This window comes from Danio rerio, chromosome 7, assembly GCF_052040795.2.
Source record: "Danio rerio strain M-AB ecotype USA chromosome 7, GRCz13ab, whole genome shotgun sequence".
In the NCBI taxonomy this organism is placed as follows: Eukaryota; Metazoa; Chordata; class Actinopteri; order Cypriniformes; family Danionidae; genus Danio; species Danio rerio.
Window position 1 is genome coordinate 56,801,270 of NC_141027.1, and position 16,595 is coordinate 56,817,864.

A 16,595-nucleotide genomic window follows, 5' to 3' on the forward strand; every position below is an offset into this window, starting at 1 on the left:
GCCCAGTAGAAAAAAAAATTAAGTTCTTGGGATACTGGCCTGCAGGCTAGTTCATATAATTAGTCCGTATTACTACCTAATGGAAAAGCCTGAGGGAAAATGCACCCTGGTACACTGAAAATTGTCCAAGCTTCCCAGATCTGAGTGTGTGATACAGTGCATGCAGAACGCATGTGTGATATCCTCCAATTGGTTCATATGCAATCATATACAATACAATTTTCTGTGAAAACTCCTACTGACTCTAGACAAGATATTATATTAGAAGACAAATGGTGTTGAATCCTAAATATGAGCCAGGCGTTCTTAGAAAAACCTTAAAACAAACAAATAAATAATTTTAAGCCTGTTTGTTAAGATTTGTATTTATAGATCCAGCATGATACAAATATATAATGTATGACCTTGTCATTATTCCACGGCCTTTGCTGTCAGTGCAGCTAAACTTCAGGAGGAATAAAAGAGAGTGACCGGACCTGTTACCTCGACCTGAGTTATTCATTGGGTCTGTACTTTGCCAGAGGCACTGGGCAGTCTTGCTCTCTCATGGGTGAAATGTGTGATCCAAAAGAACCATGGACCCGCTAGACTTTTTGACACAAAACACAGAGTCCACAGATCTGAGAGGGTCAAGACGAAGAGGATTCAGACAGCTGTGACCCCATCAAATGATTTATTGAGACTTTAAAACAAAATGTCAACTCAAAGTGAAGTCCATTCTTTTTCTAAAGCAGGGGAAGCAGATAGGGTGACCAGTGTTCTGGACATTTTACCTCGAAAACACTGGATCATTTGAGTATGTCTGAAGACCTTCATTAGCTCAAACCTGTAGGGCTTTATTAAGGCAGGAGGAAAACTCTATTGGACAGTGGTGCTGATTTGAACATTCCTGCTCTAAAGCTCAATAAATATATCATGTATCCAACTCAGAAATTTCCAGGCAAGTGTTGCTCTGTAAAAAATTGTCCATTATTATAACGATACAAATCTGTAAAAATGCTACATAAAAATTGCTACCTAGTTAGATATGTAGGTTTCTATACAGTATGATGTTTTATTAACATTATTCAGGAGATTGTTTAGATGTTTTAACATAGTTCATTTGGCAACAGTTTACTAACAGCATTTTCGATAGCTATAAGAATACTTTTGTGTGTGCATAAAACAAATTTAATGACTCGTGAACTCAATATACTGTCAAATAAACAATACAAAATGTTTTGTCATTATTTTGGTTTTATGTGCACTAAAATTGTTATTGTAGCTTAATATTATTCCCAATGAATCACTAAAAGCATACCTAGGCTCATTTTAAAACCGTACCGCTATATACATTTCTGGAGAGGGCCAAATAAGTTCCAGGAGCTACATTGCAGTTTTTGTTTCCGCGAATTCACCAGAGGCAGCTGTGTATTTTTTTCCAGATCTCAAATTTCTCTTGCGAGTGCAATTTGCACCTGTTGTTCTCATGCAAATCCACCAGAGGCCACTGTTGACTGACTGACTGACTGACCAATAAATAGACTGATTGAATGACTGAATGACTGATCAACTGACCCACCCAGGTCCTTCCCTAAACCCAACCAATAGTGTTCAAAAGCACAGACTGACCTGCCTACCACCTTATCTAAACCCAAGCGCAGTGTTTTCAAAAGCAATCCAGAAAATGAAAAGCCCTCACCTCATTTTACCACATTTTCAGATTTTACCTCACCCTGTTATTTACTCATTTATTTTTAGCTTTTGTTTTTGTCCTACCTAATTTCTGGAATCTTGAACCCTGTCATTGTGGTCAACTCCTCTCTGTTTCTCAAGTCCCAATGTCAAACATCGCAAGCTACTGGACAAACTGGTATTAGCAGGAAAGTTGTTCATACGAAAAGGAATAGCTGCATACTCTCTTATATAATTTAATTTAAAGATGAAATGCAGCCATACGTTCCTCTGGCTACATAATTCGTGACCTCCAGAAATGTATAGGGGGACGATTTCAGACTGAGCCTATGTTGCTAAAAGCATATGGTCTATTTTGGGGATGTATTTTTTCTGAACTTTCAGGAAACTTACTGTCAACAGAGGATAAGGGAGCTCTCTGATTTCACCCAAAATATCTTAATTTGTGTTCTGAAGACAGATGAAGGGGGTTGAAATAAGAGTAAGTAGAACCATTTTAATTCTGTGTGAACTAACACCTTTAACATTGCATAAATTACCATAATATGACAGTTTACCCTAAGTTTTGAAATGTTTCTATGCTATTTAATGGTACATTTCTGGCAACCACAGCTTCCAGTTTTTTTTTTTTTATACTATAAATGTTTCAGATAACCTATACAGAATGCTATCCAGGAGCAGGATAGGACACCCTTAAAGGGCCATGAAACCCCCTTGTTTCAGCAGGGTGTTTTCACACCTCTACTTTGGAAAAAGTCAGAAAAGTGGGCGTGTCAAGCTCTGTTTAGGAGGGAGTGTCGGAGGAACTAAAGTGGGAGGGTGTGGGAGTGTCTATTTGGGCACGCACGAGTTTCAGTCAAAATACACACAGGAGAAAGGGATGGTGTTTAACCTACATGGACATCTGTAGTCGAATTATTTGCCAAATTATTAAATGGTGGACTTTAACTGCAGTTTGGCTCTTTCATTCAGGGAATTCATTCATGCCCCTCGTGACAAACGAGATATTTGATTCGAGGATGTGCTCTATTGCTATTTTTCATTTTTCATATTTTTCATGCAATGTTTGATATCGCACGGCGAATGAGAGAAAAAAACCCTCTGCATTTCTGGAAACTTAGATGCACACGACAGGTAGTGTCAAAAAGCCGTGTGTGTTATTCCGGTCACAAAATGCGGTAAAAACCCTACACGAGGTTAAAGTTTGGTTGTGATGCTACACTCGGTTTACACTCGGTGACTCGGTGCAATAGTTAACTTAGTTCGATATGAACAAACTGAATAAACAAAGAGAACTGGTCGCTCACTTACCAAATCTGTAGAGACAGGACAATCACCAGCAACTAGAGCCGCATCTTTATTAAGAGGAGACTACAAGCGAATCCGATCTCAGCGTTTGCAGATGAGAACAGCTCTCAGGTAAACAATAATCCTCTTTAGACACGTAAGTTATTGTTGTCGAGCGTCGCGTACACTGTTAATCCACACGTGATCCAGATGAGCTCTCACAGAGAGAAAATGAAAACGAAACTTAACTGCAGCAGACTATAAAAGCAACACTTCACGCTTGTTTTGCCAACACAACGTGGCGTCTATGTCGTGTAAACACAGTAATGAATATTAATGAAGTTGCACAATAGAGCGCGCTGATTGGTTTGAACCAAGCCTTACTCATGCACTAATGCATCACACTGTAAGACGTAATAAGACTCACTCTGGCACAGACGTCCAGTCTGCACGCTGGAATACAACGCTATTATGTCATGACCGTGACGCAGCTTTAAAAATTCGTTTCAAACAGGAAGCACGAATTTGCTTGAAATAACGCAAAAACAACCAATTTACACTTTTTAGTGAAATATAGGTGTCCTAATAGTGTTTTTAGCAGTGTGGGACACATATACGACTCTCAACAGCTCAAAAAATTTGTCTTGGTGTTTCGTGACCCTTTAACATCAGATATGGGTAACTCTAGTACAGGGGCTGCTGTTCTGCCAGAGTTCAGCTCCGACCCTAATTGTTGCAACATAGGCTCAATCTGGAAACGTGTCCCTATGTTCTGGAGATCACAAGATAAGTAACCAGAAGTACATATGGCTGCATTTCGTCTTTAGCACGAATGCTACAGGATGGTATGCATGATAACCTCCTTATGGATGGCTTTTCCACTGTTACCAGTTTCTCCAGTGGCTCACAATGTACACTGGTAAACATGTGACTTGCAGAGTTGACCGTGGTGACGGGATTGGAGTCCTGTTCCAGAAAGCAGGTAGGGCGAAAGCCAAAAAATAATAAAGTAAATAATTTGCTTTTGATTTCTTTGGAAAACACTGTCGGTTGTGTTTAGGAAGGAGGAGGGATAGTCAATCAGTGCTTTTGAAAACACTATTGGTTGGGTTTATGGAAAGGGGTGGGCGGTGGTCTATATGTGCTTTTGAAAACAGAGTCAGTTGGGTTTGGGAAAGGGGGAGGGTGGGTGAGTTGATCAATCAGTTAGTTAACAGTAGCTTCTGGTGGATTTATGTGAGAAGAGCAGAAATTTGAGATCTCAAAAAGTGTACACAGTGGACTCTAGTGGATTTGTAAAAACTGCAAACTACTGCAACTACAAAAACTGCAAAAAAGCATTGCTCCTGGGATGAATTTGATGCTCTCCAGAAATGTACATTGAGGTACGTATTCAGAATGAATCAACAACAGTGGAAATGTAAAGTTAAGTCCATCCCTGGATAAAATGTAAACAAAGTTAAATCTAGATGTACACTCTCAGAAATGAAGGTGCAAAAAGCCATCACAAAAAAATACACTTTTGTGTTTTTTGGACCCTTTATGAGCAATCTATCTTTTGAAAATGTAACTGCCTTGTCCCAGTGACAGCATTTATATATTTCTGAGATATATCTTGAACAAATCAGGAGTGATCTGACTAGAAAAAAGCAACACATTTTATTCAGCCTTGAGGGATAACTCCATATGGCAGATGTTTTTTTATGTTAATTAATAAATTGAACCATATTTAAATGTTGAAAACCTGATAAAACAGTGTAATACACTCATGAACACTTGCTATGGTCATTTTTATAGTTCTGCATTGCTATTAGGATGCAGAGCACAGTTCCAGCTTCATATGGCAGCTGTTGATTCTGAAGAGGTTCAACCTTAAGGGCATGGCAGCCACGGGTTTAACTGCCTTTCCATTTCCTTCTGCCATACCCATTATATCCCACTCACGTGTGTTAAAAGAGAACAAAAAGTATTGCAGGGATTGCTGTCCACAAAGTGGCCAAAAATTCTGATGACAAAGGTGAGAAACACCTTTTCTAAAAAGTACAAACTTTTTACTGTTGAACTTTATCTGTATGTCATCTTGAGCCATACGATGAATTACTGCCATGAACAGATGGAAATGTAATAATTATTTATTCAAAGCTCTTATGGTTTAGCTCATGTGCCATTTCTGTGCCAGCCCTGCCTGATCTTCCTGATCCTTTTAGTCTAGAGGATTATTTGCCCATTTTACCAACTAACTTCAATAATAATAGCAGATTTTTATCATTTTTTTCCCCTGTGAGACTAGTTGGAAGCATACATGTGTATGAATAAGAGTTTTGCTTTGTAAGAATTGTTATTAAAATTTTTGAGATATATATAGCTAGTATTACTGTAACAGACAAACTAATAGCAGCTACAGTATATCTACAAACAGAAAGGTAAGCTTACCTAAATGTTTTTAAATGTCTCTCTTTTATGTATTTATATTTTATATAGGATAGTATAAAATAAGATATTTGTGTATATACTGTACATTAGTCAGTGCCAAAGTCAAAACTAAAACTCTTCTAATAAAATACAATGACAATTTTTTTTAAGATCACTGTGCAAAAGTGAGTACATGAATATGTTTGAGAAAAAAAATATTGATGTAAAATAATAATTTTAATAGAGAAGAAAAATCCAAAATTACATTTTGTAGTTTGTTGTTTTTTGTATTGTAAGAGTTATCTTCCTATTTCTAAAAATGCTAGATGACCAAAATCTTATTTTAAAGAATATACAATGTTAAAGATTTTCAATTTTAATGTTTTAGTTTAAATGCGTATATACATACATACATACATACACACACACACACACACACACACACATACACACACACACACACACACACACACACACACACACACACACACACACACACACACGCACACACACACACACACACACACACATATATATATATATATAAACACGTCAAGCTATGAGAACCAAACCGAACCGAACCGAAAACCGTGTTAAAAAACTGAGGTATGTATTGAACCAGCCCACGGTTCAATACACACCTCGATTTTTTAACATGGTTTTCAGTTCAGTTCGGTTCTCATGCCTTGACACATGTGCTTTTTTTATATTCTATAGGCAATAGGAACAGTAAGAGGTTAAGGAGAAAAATAAAAAGGATTTATTGCAATACTCATTTTGTTTTACTTAAAAGCCAAGAAAAGTACACTAGTTCCTAGTGTATTGTATAAAAAAATTAACAGTGAAATCTCACAGCTGCTGGTAGCCCATGTACAAACTAGGGAACACATTAAATCCTACACTTTGAAAATTAACATATATATGAAGTTAATAAAGATAACTTGGCCATTTCAAATTAACATTTTGTACTTGAGTAATTATAAACAAACCATCTTAATTATCTCTGTGCTGAAAAAATGTGAGGCTGTAGTCTGTAACGCAGATCAAGTGCTTTTATAAAATGACAAAATCCCACATCTCCCATCACCAAAAACGTCTGCAAATCTTTAGAAATAAACACACTGCACTGCCTTTGTTATTTTATGTGTCTCTCGGAACCAGTTGGGTATGTTTGCTTGAAAGATTCAGCGAGGGATTGTTGCTATTTGGAGGACTTTATTACCTTCTCTGCTATCCTGCCTTCAGACAGTGATATTGCTGGGTGATGGCGCTGCAGCTGTGCAGTCATGGGTATACATGTAAAACAATGCTTGCACAGTTATTTTTTGTTCACCGTTTTTTCTTTTATTTGCATTAAACTTACCGGCAAAACCGAAATGTCCTCACACCGCAGATTTAAAAGACGCCGCCACTTTCTCCTATTGTTGCCTCACTTCTCCGGCGCTTCCTTGTACTGTTGCTTTAGCCCATACACAACGGACAATTTAGCCTACCCAATTCACCTGTACCACATGTCTTTGGACTGTGGGGGAAATCGGAGCACCCAGAGGAAACCCACGGAAACGCAGGAAGAACATGCAAACTCCACACAGAAATATATATATATGCATACACATACACACACACAATATTTTTGGATTGTTTAACAAAATGTTTTCATTAAAACATACATTCTTTTTTCTTTAAAATGTAATTAATTTCATACATTTTTCTGTAGTTTTTCCTTTTTTAAGGGCGGCATGGTGGCTCAGTGGTTAGCACTGTAGCCTCACAGCAAGAAGGTCATTGATTCGAGTCATAGCTGAGACAGTTGGCATTTCTATATGGAATTTCTGTGTGGATTTGTGTGGTGAGAGCTGATAAATCAGGGACTAAGTCGAAGCCAAATTAATGAATATTTTTAAATTCATGTCTAATTTTAACAGTTTAAAGCTTCAAACATAGCATATCACTGGTAGCAAATTAACCCACACAGCAAAGTACATTTGCTTCCAAATACATACTTAGTTTAATCACGTGTGTAACCTGACATTGTGGCTGGTGGGAATACAGAGGTGCTGTTTACTCTTGTCACTAAGGTCACACGGTGGCACTGGCAGGGACATGTTTCAGCTTGTATGTCTGTGTGTTTACTCCCTCACAACTACAAAAATGTAAATCAGTCCTTTGGAAAGTCTGCTGTTGGCAAGGAGACAGTGAAGGGCAGTGCTAGAAGCAGCTAGAAGTGCTTTAAAAATAGAGCATTTTTACCTTTTCTGGCCCAGGTGACATAGAGATATATTACGTCAAAATAATTATGTACCACCCGTGGCCTTGATATTTTTTCCTTCTTAGTTTTTGGTGGCAGCGTTAATGTCAAAAAAATTGCTCTAGGCGTTAAAGTCATCCACTCACACACACATTTTGTTGAGGCATGTTATTTTTATTATTTTTTTGGTGGTGTAAAAATAAACATCTCTAAAATAAAAAAGAGCTTGGGCCAAAGTGAGTTATATTCATCAAAAATTCATTTTCAGGGAAAAGGGAGATGCTGCGTCTGCTCTGCTGCTACAATATGTGAAGGATGGCTTGAGATGAATTTAGGTGAATCTTACAAAAGCACATTTGGGTCAACCAAACATCAAAAAATGAAAAGCTACAATTTGCAATAAAGAAAAAGCTATTTGTATTTCGACCATTATACAAATTATTTTTGTATTGTGATTTTTTTTCATACTCTACCTGATAAAAGTCCTGTCGTTGATTCTAGTTGTAAGAGCAACACATATTAACTTGTCTTCTAGTTGATCATTTGTAAAAGTGGCAGATAGTAGAGTTTTCTGATGAATTATGTGTTAAACTGCATCCCAATCATCCCAAATACTGCAGAAGACCAAATGAAACCAGCATAGACTTGCAAAATTCAATCAAGTTTGGTGAAGGAAAAATCATGGTTTGGGGTTACATTCATTATGGGGGTGTGCGAGAGATCTGCAAAGTGGATGGCAACATCAACAGCCTGAGGGATCAAGACATTTGTGCTGCCCATTACATTACAAACCACAGGAGAGGGCAATTTTTTCAGCAGGATAGCGCTGCTCCTCATACTTCAGCCTCCACACCAAAGTTCCTGAAAGCAAAGAAGGTCAAGGTGCTCCAGGATTGGCCAGTCCAGTCATCAGACATGACATTATTGAGCATATCTAGGGTAGGGTGAAGGAAGAGGCATTGAAGATGAATTCAAAGGGTCTTCATGAACTTTGGGAGTCCTGCAAGAACGCTTTCTTTGCCCTTCCCGATGACTTTGTTAGTAAGTGATTTGATTCATTGCAGAGCTGTATGGATGCAGTCCTCCAAGCTCATGGGTGTCATATACAATATTGATTCTTTTCCCACTGCACCATGACTTTATATTCTATACTGGGCAGTTTTCTTGTTAAGTGACAAGACTTTTGTCTAAGTAAAGTTAAACCTTACTGTCCTAATTACATAATTAAAAATCAAGGCATGATCATATTTTACTTTGGTAAAATGAGCGTAATCTAGAGGCCTTTGCCTTTCATATAAGCCACTTCTGATACCAAATGATCAAATAGAAATCAAGTTATTTTTACAAGCTATTTTAAGACAAGCTATTTTTTGTTGTTCCTAAAACTTAGATAAATGACAAGACTTTTGTCAGGTAGTGTATATTTGCTAAAACAACCTCATGCATTATGCAACATTATGCAATTCTAAGTTTGCCTCACACAGGTGAGCGGGCTTGACAAACCACCTGCACAAAACGCACTCTTTCATCTCTCTAACATTTTAACTGACACCTGCACCATTTTTGCATATTTGCACCAGACACATTCCAAAATTTAAAAGGGCAGTAGCATGACAGTACACATTTACCATATGGTTAGTGTAGTAAAGTTTATTTGGAGGATGGGAAGAAGAAGATGGGTCGGTGATTTAGGTAAGCAAACGTATTTTATTTTTCCAATAGTCACACATTCTCTTCCCCTTTAGAAGGGTGCCTCTCCGACCCAATCACTAGAATAAACAGGTGTTACTTATTGTTTCTGATTGGCGCACTAACTAGCCGCCGGGCTCTGAGCATGCTCTCCCCCCTCTTTGGGTTTTTGATCATGCTTACCTCTCCACAGTTAAGCTGTGGTCACACTGGGCTTTTCCTCTCATAGACTTCCATTCATACGCACACGAATGCGTCAGACCGGAAATGCGTGGTCATGCGTCAAGTTTCGCAGGTTGCTGCGGTGCAAAGTTCAATCTTGGTGAACTCTGACCTGCGAAATCGCATCACTTGACTTTGTGAGACCAACCGAGGATTAAAACATGACCTCTTTAGACAGAAATTTAAAACATAGAGCAATCGCTCGCTTTTTTAATGCCTAATAATCTTGTTTACTACCGGAAGTAGTAAGTCATCCGGGTACTTCTCGCATACTGTTTTTCAAATTCTATGAATTTGGACATGCTACTCGGCTCGAATACTGATTTTAGCATACTGTATAATATGGAAGTATGCGGTTTCGGATGCAGCCGTAGTGTCACGCAAGGTCTAATGCAAATAAAACACAAACTAACATATTATTTATGAAAAGTTATCTAATTTCTTAATGTTTACTTTACACCTGATACTGCTCAGTGGAAGCCTTTAACCGTGAGGGATGGCAATTAACTGTTTCAACAAAATGGTGGATGGATCAACATGTCTGAAGAGGTTGAATGTGACATCTACATCTATGGGAATACAGAAGAAGTCTACACGAATGAAGTCTCTTTAAACTGAAATGCTGGCGATGGCAAGGTTCACAGCAAAAGCAGGGAACCTAATGGTTACCAAAGCTAATAGGTTTGTTGATACCATATCAAAGCATTTGAATCCTCTTGATTAAAAAGGATTGACTTAGACCACATGATCATTGTATCACCTGACTGCCACAGATTAATTTAGGCATTATGTTAAAACATTATGTTAACAATGGATCACAATTCCTAGAGTGTAACCAGCTTACTTTAATCGTAAGATTTTCTTGAGAAAACACACACAGTCATCTTGAAATTAATCACAACATGCTATAAACACAGATTGTGACTCACTTCTAAATTCCCTTGCTAATACATAGAATAAGTTAAAAGTTTTTTTCTCTTCCTATAGACATTGCTAAGTAAATGGCTGTTCACCAGAGTGCCTGCTATACAGTGTTTTTATGACTTGTCATCAAAAGGCCATATTGGAGACCATATCGTAAATATCAACAACTGGCAACCGACTTGCAATTTGTGGTGATTTTTTGCTGCTACAAATGACCAATTATCACATATTACAAATAGATGATCTATGATAATGGAGTGGACATTTAAACACTTTAAGTGCTATAAGCTGCCAAATATTACAACTAATCAAGTGGAAGAGAGAAAGAAAAAAACATTTCTGGTCAATATATTAGGCTCATATTTTATATAATACTGCTTATGTATGTTTTACCACCTATTAAAGAGTCTCTATTATGGGTTTTTAAAAATGACCTGCAATGTGTAAGTTTAACACAGCACTACGTGTATGAAAACATCCAGCTGAGGCTTAAATCTGAAAGTGTACTGTGTTTAAAACTTTGTAACTTGTAATCGCTCTGCACGGCCCGTAATCCTTAATTTTTTTTATAGATCAGTGCTTGGACTGTATCTCTCAGGTTAAATCTTTATGAGGCTATTCACATACTGCGTCCAAAGCCACGTTGAAAATGTGGTGTGCTTTACTGATTTTAAATGCGTTTCTGAACTGGCGATCCTCTGCTGTTTGTCTTCATTATGAGCACCATCAGCTGTTCCTCACATGCGCGGTGCAGTCAAGTTTCAAAATAGTTCAACTTTTGCCACAGTGTGGATTAATGCAGAATGTGTGTCATTGTTACTTGGGGTTAGGGTTAAGAGTAGTGTAATGTGCTGGAGTTTAACTGCTTTGCTTTGTTGCAGTCCTGCATTGGGCTCTCACATACTCTCTGCTACTTTAAAGGCGTGGTGGGTGTTTCTCTCTGTTTGTCTGACCAATCACAACAGACTGGGTCATCAGATAGCAGATTAGCTTCATGCTAAGGAGGGGCTTGGGAACAAATTAATCGCTGAACAAATCATATGGGAGATGCTGGGATAATTAGGTAAAAATAAATGCATATTATAAGACAATGAAAGTGTTCTTGACCCTGCACAGATATCAGCCTGTTGTTGATGATCCCCAAAACCAAAATATGGCCTTTTATGAAGCAAACTAGGGGCTCTTTAAATTCAGTTTTTCAAAATATTCCACTCTTCCCTGCTACTGAGTCTTCTATATGATTTAGCTTCTTCCACGTTTATTTTTTATGTGGTTTTGATGGTATAAAAAGCAGAATAACATTTTCAGAACATTAACCATGCAATCCATGCTGTTGTTTACAGTTTTGCAAGTAGAGGAGCAGTGTACTGACTAAACAAGGAAGTATGTGAAAACCATCTGTAGTTAAGGTATTGCTTTAAAACCTTTATCTGTATCTTTAACATACGACCATGGGCCAGTGCTACATTTGGGGCTGTTTGTACAGTTTTGGGTAAAATAATTTAATGGATTTTAAGCAGTAGATGAAAATATATTTTAAGCGATATATATTTTAGTTTTCTCACTTTTGTCCAAGACCCCCACTGTTCCCCACTTTTGACTGCGAGCGACTCCCCCTCCCGGATCAATTTGCGGAGTGGTCACTTCCGCTTTCACTTTTGGGTTGAATGTGGCGTGACCGTCTGTATATACTAACCCAGGCTCATTCTGAAAACGTAGCCCTATATACATTTCAGGAGAGCGCCAAATCCATCCCAGGAGCTACGTTTTTTTGCAGTTTTTGTTTTTGCGAATCATCCGCTGTGTACTCTTTTTGAGACCTCAAATTTCTCTCATGAGTGCCGCTCGAGCCTGCTTTTCTCACATAAATCCATTAGAGCCCACTATCGACTGACTGACAGACCAATTGACTGATCCACCTTCTTCCTTCCCTAAACCGAACCAATAGTGTTTTTAAAAGCACCAATTTACCCACCTACTCCCCCCCTTCCCTTAACCCAACCAACAGTGTTTCCAAAAAGATTCCAGGACATGAAAAGCCCCCCCTTATTTTCATATTTTACCACCTTCTCACCCTGTTGTTTTTTTGTTTATTTTATTTTTTGGCTTCTGATTTTTCTTACCTGCTTTCTGTAACCATTCTACACCACTCTTAAACCCCTTCATCATGGTCAGCTCTTCTTTGCATCTAATGTCCAACAACATACTCGGCGAGCTACTGGACAAACCGATAACAGCTGGAAAGATGTCCACATGCAGGTAAGCGGTCAGCTGGTAAGCGCGAAAAGGATGTCATTAAACCACCCCTATTGTTTGTTTTAAAGACAAAATGCAGCTATACATACTTCTGGCTACATAATTCACTATCTCCAGAAATGTATATAGGGGCACAATTTTAGAATGAGCCTATGTTGGTACAGTATATACACAGTTTTTATTTACCTTTTGAATGTGAGGGACAAGTAACAGCCTGAGGCAGTCAGTGTGTACTCTTGAGTAGCTGTATGTGGTCCTGCTGCTGAAGCTGTGCATATTTAAACAGAAGACTGACAGACTTTTAGCCCTGTCATATATTATTATCTACACTCAGTGAACACAGGGTATACATTTGCTTCAACTTTTTTTATTAAAAATTCTGAATATTCACTCTATCATTAATATATGTAGCAGTGACAATATACTTCACAGTGATAAGTGTCTGCCAGTTGGCAGGTAAAGTAAAATATTTACAAACTGCATTTTATTTCACAACCTAAAGTATAACACCATCCCCTTTGCTTATCCCCCCAAAAGGTACCTTAGCTATATTACTGCTTTATAACTGAAGATTAACTATAATGGGTTTGCAGTTTAATTTGATGGTCCCTTTAGAGATTCAGTTGACTACAAGCAATTTTGACATGTCAGCTATCTCTTATTAAAAGATAAGTGTCAGGATCCAGCCCTGACAGTCTTGTCTGTCTTGTCACTATTTAATGTTTTTATTTTAAGGCTCGTACACACCGGGATGCTTTTCATTTGCATTTATCCTCAGCGTTTTATGAGACGTTTTTCAGCATTCAAACCCAAGCAATTTTCAAGCAGAAGAGTATGCAAAATCATTCCTTGACGTTAGATGGCGGTACACAACTTTAAGCTTCTGACACCCGCTTGTAACAAAAGAAAGGGAAGAGAGGAAGTTTACACACTTGTTGTTAAAGTTACTGGTGACTCGAACAAGCATAGATAGTTCAAGTAGCAGCTCCAGCTCTAGCGATGAAGAAATGATTATTGTTCATCAGAGCAATAAGCAGCTTCACGTTCATATTGCCTCTTGGCATCTTCTTCAATGTGTGCTCGCATTGACAATTTTGCGTATGAGCTCCTCCAAGTGCTGTTTACTGTAACTTCAGCAGCTTCGTGCACATGAACAAAAGTGCCAACCTGATTGGTGGAGAAGGTTTAACGCGAATCGTCAAATAAAAAAAAAAACAAGCACGAGCATGTTTTTTTTTTTTAAATGACGCTTTTGCGCCTGCCGTTTTGCACATTGGTGTGCGCGATCACATTGACACATTTAATATAGTCACAAGGCATTAAACTATGATGGTAAACGGTGTGCACGGGCCTTTAGTCTTGTGCTTATGTTGGCAATGTGCTCCTTTTGTCCTATATCTTTGGCTGCATTCTACTCCACTTTTAGACACACAATCATACAATTCCCCATCCTTGGTTTCTCAGGGAATCCCTGCGGCAGTTTTAAAGTGCGTTCTACTTCATCAAGTGTATAAGGAAGCTAACTTGGGCATACCCTTGATCTCTCAATTTTGACCGAGGGAGCAAGTCTGCTTCATGTCCACTCCAGCAGCTATGTTGTCCCAGAATGCAACACGATTGTGATGTCACAACAATGTAGTTCCCAAGTGCTCAGGGCAATCCTTTTAAACCCATTCAGATGTTCCACCAGTACTTGACACTTGTGTAACGTAATTGATGTATATCTGAGAAAACAAGATGGAGGGAAGTTGGCTTGTCGAGGGCATAAACAGGACTGAAATGTAGCCTTTGTTTTCTTTTAACACATTCCCTGGTTTAGCCCTTGTTTACCTTATTGTGTTCACCTTGTGCTCTTATATTGTGCTTCTTGCCCTTATGGTGTTGCTGAATTGTTTTGTGTGCTTTAAGAGTGTGAAATAGTAGGGTTGGAATCCCTGGCTTATATGCTTATTGTCTTGCCTATCACTCCTGTTAAGTTGTGTTTAGTTTATTACTATTCATCTCTATTGTATTGTGCCATTTCCGTTAGCCTACATTACGTTTTGACCAATTTTGTATTGTCTTTTTTTTGTCAGCCATCAGATCTTCTTTTATTATACTTCTTGTCTTCCTGTGAGCCTCAGTCTTGTATTAGTTTTTTTTTCTAGTTTATTTGTCTTTTGGTTCTGTTTAATATCTGGTATTTGTAGTGTTTTTAAGACTATAGATATTTGATTTCTTGTCCTACCTCATTTTATTTGTATTAGTGAGTCATTTCTTGATGACTTCTTGGTTTTCTAGTATGGCATCTTTTTTCTATTTCTTTTTAAGATCTAGTTATTATTTATTTCTCACTGGTCATTTTTTGGCACATTTTTTGTAACAGTCTTGTTTTCAGCAGAGCTGCACCCAGTCAGTATCTGGATGGGAGACCACATGGGAAAGCTAGGTTGCTGCCGCAAAGGGTGTTAGTAAGACCAGCAGCGATGCCTGTGGTCTGTAATGCCCCAGTATATTGATGGGGATTCTATACTGCTCAGTGAGCGCTGTCTTTAAGATGAGATGTTAAACTGAGGTTCTGACTCTCTGGAATCATAAAAATCCCAGGATCCTTCGAAAAAGTTTAGGGTTTTACTCCCAGCATCCTGGCCAAATTTGCCCACTGGCCTATGTACATCATGGCCTCCCAACCATCCCCATATCATAATCAATTACTCCAATGTCTCCTCTCCACCAATCAGCTAGTGTTTGGTGTGCAGTCTGGCGCAATATGGCTGCCGTCGCATCATCCAGGTGGACGCTGCTCACTGATGGTGGATGAGGAGATTGGCCCCAAAAATGCGTGAAGCACTTTGAGTGTCCAGAAAATCACTATATAAATGTAAGGAATTATTATTATTATTATTATTGTTTTGTCTCATCTTGAGGTTTTGTCTCACACTGGTCCTGTCTTGCATTTTTTTTCCTGGCATGCTTGTTGGGTTAAACTCTGCTGATTTCTTTATCAAGCTTCTTTCCACTATTGTCCTTACTCCTAACTAGCCATGGCCTCTAATGTTGTCTAGGGTTGGTAGAATGTGTTGCACTCACAAAGTTACTTATAGTCAGTTAAATGTGTGTCGGGGGACCATCAAATTAAGAATAAATAGGTGACATCACACTTATTTCATGAGTATTGATATACACAATACTCTTATGGCTGTTAGCTGTAAAGATTCTTATACTTAACAGAAGGTATAAAGAGGACCATCAGAATGATCTTACATAAAATCAAAATTACATGCCTAATTCAACAAAGGCTCATTGTGGATATGTACACAGGTGTATATTTTTGGGGACAGCGAAATATATAACCAGAGGTATATCTGCTCACAGTTTTTGCTTTTACAAATCCACCAGAGGCTGCTATGTGTACTTTTTGATGATCTCAAATTTTCTCACGCATCCTCTTCTCACATAAATCCACCAAAGGGTACAATATACACTTCAGTCGACCAGGGGTGCATTTCCCAAACAACGAGGTAATTTGCAGCTGAACTACCATATATGATGCATCGTTTTGGAAAAGAACAATGTAGTGATGCATGTTTTTCCAAATCTGCAGTTTCTCTGTCGCAGATCCATCGTTTGAACCACGGTAATTATAACAATTTTAGAGAAAAAAAAAACAAATTTCTTTGTGCAAGTTATATTGTTTTACATGCATACACATTTGGAAAGAAATCCAATATTTTTGTAATCCAATAGTTTTGGTAAAAACATGCACTTGTTTTCTATATTAACTGAAATATATGTAAATGGAACATATAGGCCCAATGTTCCTTTTACAAATAATGTTGAAAATATTTCATATTCTATTCTAAAACATAAAATCACTTACAAAAAAGCTAAGTAGGATATTGGT

The 16,595-nt window shown here is 38.0% G+C and overlaps 1 protein-coding gene across 1 annotated transcript in view; it reads right to left on the minus strand.

Moving 5' to 3' along the window:
- Positions 1-16,595, minus strand: part of csnk2a2a (casein kinase 2, alpha prime polypeptide a) — a 471,730-nt gene that overhangs the window by 252,781 nt on the left and 202,354 nt on the right. The gene's annotated exons all lie outside the window — the stretch shown is intronic.